A 12,631-nucleotide genomic window follows, 5' to 3' on the forward strand; every position below is an offset into this window, starting at 1 on the left:
CTGCTGGTGTGTTGAATTTTTTGACATAGGGTGCTGGCAGATTACGGGCCTCCCATAGCTGCTGCCAGGCCCCTAATCTGCCATGGGCCCCTATATACCGCCTCCTCATGCTGCTGCCAAGTCCAGAGTCTCTCATGGGTCCCTGTACGGCCTCCCATTGCTGCTGTCTCCATCGCCACACTCTGCCATGTGCCACTTTCAGGTCTCCTCACACACTGCTGTTGTGTTCAATTTTTTGACATAGGGTGCTGGCAGATTACGGGCCAACCATAGCTGCTGCCAGGCCCCTAATCTGCCATGGGCCCCTATATACCGCCTCCTCATGCTGCTGCCAAGTCCAGAGTCTCTCATGGGTCCCTGTACGGCCTCCCATTGCTGCTGTCTCCATCGCCACACTCTGCCATGTGCCACTTTCAGGTCTCCTCACACACTGCTGTTGTGTTCAATTTTTTGACATAGGGTGCTGGCAGATTACGGGCCAACCATAGCTGCTGCCAGGCCCCTAATCTGCCATGGGCCCCTATATACCGCCTCCTCATGCTGCTGCCAAGTCCAGAGTCTGTCATGGGTCCCTGTACGGCCTCCCATTGCTGCTGTCTCCATCACCACACTCTGCCATGTGCCACTTTCAGGTCTCCTCACACACTGCTGTTGTGTTCAATTTTTTGACATAGGGTGCTGGCAGATTACGGGCCTCCCATAGCTGCTGCCAGGCCCCTAATCTGCCATGGGCCCCTATATACTGCCTCCTCATGCTGCTGCCAGGTCCACAGTCTCTCATGCCATGTGCCACTTTCAGGTCTCCTCACACTGCTGGTGTGTTGAATTTTTTGACATAGGGTGCTGGCAGATTACGGGCCTCCCATAGCTGCTGCCAGGCCCCTAATCTGCCATGGGCCCCTATATACCGCCTCCTCATGCTGCTGCCAACTCCAGAGTCTCTCATGGGTCCCTGTACGGCCTCCCATTGCTGCTGTCTCCATCGCCACACTCTGCCATGTGCCACTTTCAGGTCTCCTCACACACTGCTGTTGTGTTCAATTTTTTGACATAGGTTGCTGGCAGATTACAGGCCTCCCATAGGTGCCGCCAGGCCCCAAATCGGCCATGGGCCCCCGTACCGCCTGGTCACGCTGCTGCTGAGCCCACAGTGTGACCTGGGTCCCTGTACGGCCTCCCATTGCTGCTGCCAGGAGGCAGCAGGGTCGCAGCAGTGTCAGTGGAGGCAAACGGCAACGGAGTAGAGCACCAGCTCCACTGCAGCCTACCACCACGGCCAGTAGTGGTGCCGGTGTGCACGGAGGAAGTAGCAGTCAGCCAGTGAGGAGTAGCGGGTGCAAAGTTTCCTACTCGGCGGTGTGGCAAGTTTTCGTCAAGCCGCCCGAGGAAGTAAACGTAGCCGTATGTCGACTATGTGGCCAGAAAGTCAAGCGTGGCCAGGGGGCCCATGTTGAGACTACAGCGTTGCGTCAGCATATGCAGCGTCGCCATTCGGTGGCCTGGGAAAACCGTGATAAAGATACGGCGGTTCTGCCTGCCCCAGCCCAGGGTTCCATTTTGTCATAGGGTGCTGGCAGATTACGGGCCTCCCATAGGTGCCGCCAGGCCCCAAATCGGCCATGGGCCCCCGTACCGCCTGGTCACGCTGCTGCTGGTCCCACAGTGTGACCTGGGTCCCTGTACGGCCTCCCATTGCTTCCACTCTGCCATGTGCCACTTTGAGGTCTCCTCACACTCCTGCGGTTTTCCATTTTGTCATAGGTTGCTGGCAGATTACAGGCCTCCCATAGGTGCCGCCAGGCCCCAAATCGGCCATGGGCCCCCGTACCGCCTGGTCACGCTGCTGCTGGTCCCACAGTGTGACCTGGGTCCCTGTACCGCCTCCCATTGCTCCCACTCTGCCATGTGCCACTTTGAGGTCTCCTCACACTGCTGGTGTGTTCAATTTTTTGACATAGGGTGCTGGCAGATTACGGACCTCCCATTGCTGCTGCCAGGCACGTAATCTGCCATGGGCCCCCGTACCGACTCCTCATGCTGTGACGTTGCAACAAGGTGGAATTCAACCCTACATATGTTAGACCGCCTTTACGAACAGCGAAAGGCCATCACAGATTTCCTGATGTTAAAAGCGGATAAAGGTACTCCCTGTGTAACTTCGATGTCAGCCATTGGCCGCTCATGCGTGACACCTGCGCTTGCTCAGGCCCTTTGAGGAGGCCACGCTATTCGTGAGTCGGCAGGACTATGGGATGAACGAGGTCAAATCTGCCATGGGCCCCCGTACCGCCTGGTCACGCTGCTGCTGGTCCCACAGTGTGACCTGGGTCCCTGTACCGCCTCCCATTGCTCCCACTCTGCCATGTGCCACTTTGAGGTCTCCTCACACTCCTGCGGTTTTCCATTTTGTCATAGGTTGCTGGCAGATTACAGGCCTCCCATAGGTGCTGCCAGGCCCCAAATCTGCCATGGGCCCCCGTACCGCCTGGTCACGCTGCTGCTGGTCCCACAGTGTGACCTGGGTCCCTGTACCGCCTCCCATTGCTCCCACTCTGCCATGTGCCACTTTGAGGTCTCCTCACACTCCTGCGGTTTTCCATTTTGTCATAGGTTGCTGGCAGATTACAGGCCTCCCATAGGTGCCGCCAGGCCCCAAATCGGCCATGGGCCCCCGTACCGCCTGGTCACGCTGCTGCTGGTCCCACAGTGTGACCTGGGTCCCTGTACCGCCTCCCATTGCTCCCACTCTGCCATGTGCCACTTTGAGGTCTCCTCACACTCCTGCGGTTTTCCATTTTGTCATAGGTTGCTGGCAGATTACAGGCCTCCCATAGGTGCCGCCAGGCCCCAAATCGGCCATGGGCCCCCGTACCGCCTGGTCACGCTGCTGCTGGTCCCACAGTGTGACCTGGGTCCCTGTACCGCCTCCCATTGCTCCCACTCTGCCATGTGCCACTTTGAGGTCTCCTCACACTCCTGCGGTTTTCCATTTTGTCATAGGTTGCTGGCAGATTACAGGCCTCCCATAGGTGCCGCCAGGCCCCAAATCGGCCATGGGCCCCCGTACCGCCTGGTCACGCTGCTGCTGGGCCCACAGTGTGACCTGGGTCCCTGTACCGCCTCCCATTCCTCCCACTCTACCATGTGCCACTTTGAGGTCTCCTCACACTCCTGCGGTTTTCCATTTTGTCATAGGTTGCTGGCAGATTACAGGCCTCCCATAGGTGCCGCCAGGCCCCAAATCGGCCATGGGCCCCCGTACCGCCTGGTCACGCTGCTGCTGGTCCCACAGTGTGATCTGGGTCCCTGTACGGCCTCCCATTGCTCCCACTCTGCCATGTGCCACTTTGAGGTCTCCTCACACTCCTGCGGTTTTCCATTTTGTCATAGGTTGCTGGCAGATTACAGGCCTCCCATAGGTGCCGCCAGGCCCCAAATCGGCCATGGGCCCCCGTACCGCCTGGTCACGCTGCTGCTGAGCCCACAGTGTGACCTGGGTCCCTGTACGGCCTCCCATTGCTGCTGCCAGGAGGCAGCAGGGTCGCAGCAGTGTCAGTGGAGGCAAACAGCCACGGAGTAGAGCACCAGCTCCACTGCAGCCTACCACCACGGCCAGTAGTGGTGCCGGTGTGCACGGAGGAAGTAGCAGTCAGCCAGTGAGGAGTAGCGGGTGCAAAGTTTCCTACTCGGCGGTGTGGCAAGTTTTCGTCAAGCCGCCCGAGGAAGTAAACGTAGCCGTATGTCGACTATGTGGCCAGAAAGTCAAGCGTGGCCAGGGGGCCCATGTTGGGACTACAGCGTTGCGTCAGCATATGCAGCGTCGCCATTCGGTGGCCTGGGAAAACCGTGATAAAGATACGGCGGTTCTGCCTGCCCCAGCCCAGGGTTCCATTTTGTCATAGGGTGCTGGCAGATTACGGGCCTCCCATAGGTGCCGCCAGGCCCCAAATCGGCCATGGGCCCCCGTACCGCCTGGTCACGCTGCTGCTGGGCCCACAGTGTGACCTGGGTCCCTGTACGGCCTCCCATTGCTTCCACTCTGCCATGTGCCACTTTGAGGTCTCCTCACACTCCTGCGGTTTTCCATTTTGTCATAGGTTGCTGGCAGATTACAGGCCTCCCATAGGTGCCGCCAGGCCCCAAATCGGCCATGGGCCCCCGTACCGCCTGGTCACGCTGCTGCTGGTCCCACAGTGTGACCTGGGTCCCTGTACGGCCTCCCATTGCTTCCACTCTGCCATGTGCCACTTTGAGGTCTCCTCACACTCCTGCGGTTTTCCATTTTGTCATAGGTTGCTGGCAGATTACAGGCCTCCCATAGGTGCCGCCAGGCCCCAAATCGGGCATGGGCCCCGTACCGCCTGGTCACGCTGCTGCTGAGCCCACAGTGTGACCTGGGTCCCTGTACCGCCTCCCATTGCTCCCACTCTGCCATGTGCCACATTGAGGTCTCCTCACACTGCTGGTGTGTTCAATTTTTTGACATAGGGTGCTGGCAGATTACGGGCCTCCCATTGCTGCTGCCAGGCACGTAATCTGCCATGGGCCCCCGTACCGACTCCTCATGCTGTGACGTTGCAACAAGGTGGAATTCAACCCTACATATGTTAGACCGCCTTTACGAACAGCGAAAGGCCATCACAGATTTCCTGATGTTAAAAGCGGATAAAGGTACTCCCTGTGTAACTTAGATGTCAGCCATTGGCAGCTCATGCGTGACACCTGCCACTTGCTCAGGCCCTTTGAGGAGGCCACGCTATTCGTGAGTCGGCAGGACTATGGGATGAACGAGGTCAAATCAGCCATGGGCCCCCGTACCGCCTGGTCACGCTGATGCTGGTCCCACAGTGTGACCTGGGTCCCTGTACCGCCTCCCATTGCTCCCACTCTGCCATGTGCCACTTTGAGGTCTCCTCACACTCCTGCGGTTTTCCATTTTGTCATAGGTTGCTGGCAGGTTACAGGCCTCCCATAGGTGCTGCCAGGCCCCAAATCTGCCATGGGCCCCCGTACCGCCTGGTCACGCTGCTGCTGGGCCCACAGTGTGACCTGGGTCCCTGTACCGCCTCCCATTGCTCCCACTCTGCCATGTGCCACTTTCAGGTCTCCTCACACTCCTGCTGGTTTCCATGTTGTCATAGGTTGCTGTATAGCCTCCCATTGCTGCTGCCTCCACCGCCACACTGTGGCTCCAAACACTGGTTTTGGCCCCGTGACTGGCCAAATGAGTGAAATGTGCGGTGATTCTAAGATCGACGGCACTCATCTGCATGTCATACTGACTGACAGTATTATTTCTCTTCCCCAGCAGACTCCAAGGGCATTTAAATTAAAGGTACAGTGTTCTGCACTAATATTAAGTCTCTCTGAAGCCTAGAAACACCCTTTTTTAAGTTAAATTCACAGCGAATATATTCGACTCGAATCGAATATTGTCCACGAATTCGCCGAATCAGTCGAATCGAATTTTTGAATACTTCGCTCATCTCTACTTATCATCTTTCCTATTAACATTATACTCCACCTTAAACCGCCATCATATGTTGAGGAAAGCTAAAAAAGTCCCCGGTCTCAAAAGTGATGCTGAAGTTTGGAGGCATCTCAGCTGACAATTTAGGGGCCCCTTTATAGAGTAGTATGTACTTACCCTTGTGACGGGAGTCACTTTGGGTGGGGAGACCATGGAACACAGCTCACTTTTTAATGAGGTGGGGAGACCCCTGTCTCAGCTCCCCTTATCCCTCTTATGTGTAAGTCACCCTGTGCCTGTTAGGGGTGCAGGGTGAAATGTCCTGATATTGTGTAGACATGTATAGGTGGGGGTTGTTGATTGTTTAATGCCATGTGGTGTATCCCATTGTTCTATTGTGTGTCTTTCTTGGGAGCAAACTAATATGGGATGTATGTGTTTATGTATTGGCTTGGTGGGGGGTGTTTCCGGCAGCCCTTCCCCCTGATGGGACTGCCTGCTGATGTGTTTCTTGTTACTGGGTGTGTATTGCCCCGCTCTGTGTATATATCTTGTACCTGTGTTAAAATAAAGTAGTCTATTTCCTGATTTATTTCTAGACTGGTCTCGTCTAGTCTCGTATGGCCAGCGGTGGTGTCCGTGGATCTGTGTAGGAACAGGGAAGCGGGAATCTAACGGAAATACCACAGTGCAGTCGGGGTCCGGTTCCATTACAACCCTGACCACTGCTTTAAGCGTAAATGCACAGTTATAGCCAGAGATGAATCTGATTATATTTTTAAAATAAACCTTTCCAATTTCATTACCTATCTTTCTTTAGACCTAGTGACATCATCATTGGGTCTTCAGGCTATAATGCCTCAGGAGTGGCCTGTGCCCCATAAACTAAGCAGAGAAATCAATTTCAAGTCTACGTATCTGCACCACCCATACCAGTCTCTATTGAGTGTAGAAACTTACATAAACCCTCCCACTGCCCTTGCAGTAATTTCATTACATGAGCAGAGCCTTCTCCTCTCCCCTGCTCTAAGCTGAACATGGGGGGCATGCAGCTCCAGCTCCCCTGTTCTGTGCTGGGTCTGTTTTGGCAGAACAGATAAACAGCTTACGCCCCTTTTGGTAATATGGACCAGCATCTGCTTCTTTTTTTTATGTTTAGAAGAGTGGTGCCAGCATTGGGCTTACACTGCTCTTTATTAATTCCACCCCTTGTGTCTAGGTCAGGGGTGTCAAGCTCAATTTCATCACAGGCCGCATCGGCATTAGGTTGCCCTCAAAGGGCCGGTTGTATTTGTAAGACTGTGTATGCAGAGTTCAGGAGTACTGCTAAGTACAGAATGCAGGGTTTTAGGGGTGCGCTACATACAGAGTTCAGGGTTTTAGGGGTGCGCTACATACAAAGTTCAGGGCTTTAGTGGTGCGCTACATACAGAGTTCAGGGCTTTAGGGGTGCGCTACGTACAGAATGCAGGGTTTTAGGGGTGCGCTACATGCAGAGTTCAGGGCTTTAGGGGTGCGCTACATGCAGAGTTCAGGGCTTTAGGGGTGCGCTACATACAGAGTTCAGGGCTTTAGGGGTGCGCTACATACAAAGTTCTGGGCTTTAGGGGTGCGCTACATACAGAGTTCAGGGCTTTAGGGGTGCGCTACATACAGAGTTCAGGGCTTTAGGGGTGCACTACATACAGAGTTCAGGGTTTTAGGGGTGCGCTACATACAGAGTTCAGGTCTTTAGGGGTGCGCTACATACAGATTTCAGGGCTTTAGGGGTGCGCTACATACAGAGTTCAGGAGTACTGCTACATACAGAATGCAGGGTTTTAGGGGTGCGCTACGTACAGAGTTCAGGGCTTTAGGGGTGCACTACATACAGAGTTCAGGGCTTTAGGGGTGCGCTAAATACAGAGTTCAGGGCTTTAGGGGTGCGCTACATGCAGAGTTCAGGGCTTTAGGGGTGCGCTACATACAGAGTTCAGGGCTTTAGGGGTGCACTACATACAGAGTTCAGGGCTTTAGGGGTGCGCTACACATAGAGTTCACGGTTTTAGGGGTGCGCTACATACAAAGTTCAGGGCTTTAGGGGTGCGCTACATACAGAGTTCATGGCTTTAGGGGTGCGCTACATACAAAGTTCAGGGCTTTAGGGGTGCGCTACATACAGAGTTCAGGGCTTTAGGGGTGTGCTACATACAGAGTTCAGGGCTTTAGGGGTGCGCTACATACAGAGTTCAGGACTTTAGGGGTGCGCTACATATAAACTCATAAAAAATGAGATTTCACCTTCAGTAATAAGAGCTTACTCTGCCAATGGTCTTGACCTGGATGGGCTCAGCATTGGAGGACTGATCGAATAAACCCAGGACTACATGGTCTGGAGTCCTGGATAGAAGACAAACATGGGAGGTCATTGGTAAATAGTTGGGTGTCGTGGTGACTACGGACAGATAAAAAGTGAAGTATTGCAGTGACCACTGACTTTGTAGTCGAATATTATCATATAAGACTCACGTGACTCTGCAGTGGGCAGCAGTGACAACCCAGAGACTGTTAATGAGGGAGCCGCCACAGTAGTGAACTCCAGTGTTGTCCTGCAGAAGAAAAGTTGTGAGGTCAATGATTTATATACGGATCATTTCCATTTTGAGGATGTATTTGGAGCTGAAAGGACAGGTCAGAGTAGAAGATTATGCCTAGTACCCTGCCATGAAGGGAGGGACTGATAGTTGTGTTATTGATATTGAGGAAAAAGTGGGAAAGGAGGTCACAGGTAGAGGGGGGAGTTCAGTTTAAGTAAGATTTGGTGTGACATCCATACTGATATATCAATATCTTAGTGGCATGAGAGGAGGTGAGGAGTAAAGAGATAGATTGGGTGTCATCAACAGAAAAGGTCTCGGGAGCCATCGGTGGTTATCATGTAATCAAGAGGTGTAGATAGGTCAGAGATGGGGCCAAGGGCAGAGCCCTGGGGGTCCCCTACAGTAAGGGGAAAATAAACAAGATAAAAATGTGTTATGAAATGATCGTACCTGAAGAGACACCTGCCATGGCCAAGAACCAGAGACGGCGTTTTCACCGTTCACAACCCTGGCGTAGCCGGAGATAAGAGGACTGATGGCGGGAACACCGCAACCTGAGAACAACACGTTCTGATTATAGCTGCCAGTAATACATTGTTACACACTGCGATATACTATAACACAATGTCTGTTTGTACTTTTATCATCTTTGCACTTTGTCCACTTATAATCGTTAATGAGAAGGAATTTCACTTTCTTAGAATTTTTTTTTTTCATCTATTCAAACAAAATATTGAAACAATCCGAGCCAGCCAGACATATATTATTCAGTAGTTTGCTTGCTTTATTGTCTTATCCATAGTGGATGGGAAGGTAATTTTGGAAGCTGAATTTATTCATTTAGAATGGTTCCGCGGTGTGTTCAATAAGATGGAGTTTGCCAAAAGTCTCCCATATTGTAAGGAGCGTGTAAACGCTCATGTTCTATGACAGCTGCTGGTCTCATTCCAGCATCCTGGTTTTGGCTGTGATACATTCTCCCTGTCTGTCTGTCCAACTGTAAAGTGATTGATGAAGCCAGTCTCTGGGTGAAGACCAAACCTGATTTAAGCCAGCCAAGCCTGCAGTCTCATACGCAGCTTCAAGCTCCCTGTTTGCCTGCCCTGTTCCAGTGCCTATGAGTATGGATTCTCTTGTTGATGACCTCAGATCAGAAGTGCCTCCAGTGACCCCAGAGCTCCTGTTCCTGACCCAGTGCCCACAATGACCCCAGTGACCCAAGTGCCTCTAGGGATCTCAGAGCTCCTGTGTCTGACCCTAGTACCTCCAGTGTCCCGAGAGCTCCTGTGCCTGACCCCAATGCCCCCAATGGCCCCAGTGACCCAAGTGCCTCCAGGGACCTCAGAGCTCCTGTGTCTGACACCAGTACCTCCAGTGTACCCAGAGCTCTTGTGCCTGACCCCAGTGCCATCCAATGACTCCAGTGGCCCAAGTGCTTCCTGGAATCTCAGAGCTCCTGTGTCTGAACCCAGTGCCTCTACTGTCCCCAGAGCTCCTATGCCTGAATCCCAGTGCCCCCAATGACCCCAGTGACCCAAGTGCCTCCAGGGACCTCAGAGCTCCTGTGTCTGACCCCAGTGTCTCCAGTGTCCCCAGAGCTCCTGTGCCTGATCCCAGTACCCCCAATGATCCCAGTGTCCCAAGTGCTTCCAGGGACCTCACAACTCCTGTGTCTGACCCCAATGTCTCCAGTGTCCCAAGAGCTCCTGTGCTTGACCCCAGTGCCCCCAATGACCCCATAGACTTAAGTGCTTCCAGGGACCTCAGAGCTCCTGTGTCTGACCCTAGTGTCTCCAGTGTCGCCAGAGCTCCTGTGCCATTGGCTACATTCAGAACTCTCCCTTTCCATGAATACAGACTGTCACTAACCACTCTGCCTATTTGCTAACCGCAAGTACATGTTTGCTCTGCTCAGCTTAAGTACCTGTTTGCTGTGCTTAGTTCACACCTGCATCAGCATGGTAGCTGGGCACTATAGCACTGTCTATAAGACCTGTGGGGAACAGAGAAACTGATAGGCCTGCTTGCCTTATGTGAAAGGGGGCTCCTATAGGCAAAGAACACAGAAACCATCTATAATGTCTGACCACCTATACTAGAGGTAGGTGTGACACATACAGTCAAGTCCATAAATATTGGGACATCGACACAATTCTTACATTTTTGGCTCTATACACCACCACAATGGATTTGAAATGAAACGAACAAGATGTACAGTTGTGGCCAAAATTATTCAACCCCCAATGCTGTAAAGGGGTTTAGGGACTATAGTGTACATTTGGAATTGTATTCAGAATCAAATCCTACAAGGACGTTGTAACTACCCAAATGCAACTAAAATGACATCAATTGTTTATGTAATACAGTAGTAAATGGTTCTTATGTGGTTTCTTCATTGCCACAATTATTCAACCCCTTAAAGACTACCACTCTGAAGAACAGAGGTTCATACAGGTGCTTTCCATCAGGTATTGAAAACACCTGTGGATGTCACCGAGCAGCAATCAAGCATAATAAGCACCAATTAGGCAGCTTTAAAATGACTGTGATACTCAGCTCCTTCTAGACATTTACTGGTGTGGTTACAAACATGGTGAAGGCAAGAGAATGGTCCAGGAAGACAAGAGAAGAGGTGATTTCTCTTCACAGGAAGGGCAATGGCTATAAGAAGATTGCAAAGATGTTAAACATACCAAGAGACACCTTAGGAAGCATCATTCGCAAATTCAAGGCAAAGGGCACTGTTGAAACGCTACCTGGTCGTGGCAGAAAGAAGATGCTGACTTCGACTGCTGTGCGCTACCTGAAGCGTAGAGTGGAGAGAAGTCCCCGTGTGACTGCTGAGGAACTGAGAAAAGATTTGTCAGATGTGGGTACAGAAGTTTCAGCCCAGACAATAAGACGCACACTGCGTAATGAAGGCCTCCGTGCCAGAACTCCCAGGCGTACCCCCTTGCTGTCTCCAAAGAATAAGAAGAGTCGACTGCAGTATGCCAAAAGCCATGTGGACAAACCACAAAAGTTGTGGGATAGTGTTCTGTGGACTGATGAAACAAAATTAGAACTGTTTGGGCCCATGGATCAACGCTATGTTTGGAGGAGGAAGAACAAGGCCTATGATGAAAAGAACACCTTGCCTACTGTGAAGCATGGTGGAGGGTCAATCATGCTTTGGGGCTGTTTTGCTTCTGCAGGTACAGGGAAGCTTCAGCGTGTGCAAGGTACCATGAATTCTCTTCAGTACCAGGAGATATTGGATGGAAACGTGATGCAGTCCGTCACACACCTGAGGCTTGGGAGACGTTGGACCTTTCAACAGGACAATGATCCCAAGCATACCTCCAAGTCCACTAGAGCATGGTTGCAGAGGAAAGGCTGGAACATTTTGGAGTGGCCATCGCAGTCACCAGACTTAAATCCGATTGAGAACCTCTGGTGGGACTTAAAGAAAGCAGTTGCAGTGCGCAAGCCTAAGAATGTGACTGAACTGGAGGCCTTTGCCCATGAAGAATGGGCGAAGATACCCGTAGATCGCTGCAAGACACTTGTGTCAAGCTATGCTTCACGTTTAAAAGCTGTTATAACTGTAAAAGGATGCTGTACTAAGTACTAAGATTGAATGTCACTTGGGGGTTGAATAAAACTGATAATGCTGTGAGCACAGAAAAGACATTTGTGGTTATTTCATTATAACTGTTATGTTATATTTGTCTGACCTACAAGTGCCTCTTTAATGTAAATGTAAGCAAGATGACTGAATGATCAAAAGCAATGTCAAACTGGCCAAAACACTCAATTTCAGTGGGGGTTGAATAATTTTGGCCACAACTGTACTTTAACTGCAGACTGTCAGCTTTAATTTGACGGTATTTACATCCAATCCATTGTGGTGGTGTATAGAGCCAAAAATGTTAGAATTGTGTTGATGTCCCAATATTTATGGACCTGACTGTATATTCAGATCAATGTACTATATATGTGTTAAAAAATATACAACTTCTATATATTACATTGTATCACAAATATCCACTTTGTGCACTCACCATGGGTCCCGCTGAGCAAGACCGTTCTGCTGTTGTTGGTTCAGAGGATGATTGTAAGGTCTGTTCAGCTTATATACGCTCAGTCGGCCAATCAGGGGAGAGCTCCAGGCTTGCTATTAGGACAATTTTAGGCCTCCTTATCAGGCAACCTTTAGCAAATCCAGATATTCCACCAACGTGGGACAGAGGAACAAATATGAGGAAACAGGTGTTGTAGGAGAACGTCATTTGTCTAGACTATCGCTGAGTGTAGAAATCTATAATTAGTCCATGGATCACAGGACGCCATTTAAATTATGTTATTATTACATAGGATTTATGTAGTGCCAACAGCTTGCAAATCGCTTTACAAAATAGAGGCGAGTCAGTACAGTTGCAATACAATTCAATACTAGAGGCAATCAGAGGGCGAAATGGGAGGGTTAAATAGGAGTGCGAAATGATGGAAAAGGTAATAACAGTAGGGGATGAGCCGATGGAGAAAGTCAACGTACAGTTCATTAGTTAGAGGCAGGATAGGCCTCTCTCATCTGATGAGT

This window comes from Staurois parvus, unplaced genomic scaffold (assembly GCF_062004578.1).
Source record: "Staurois parvus isolate SC_StPar_1 unplaced genomic scaffold, SC_StPar_1.0 ptg001322l, whole genome shotgun sequence".
In the NCBI taxonomy this organism is placed as follows: Eukaryota; Metazoa; Chordata; class Amphibia; order Anura; family Ranidae; genus Staurois; species Staurois parvus.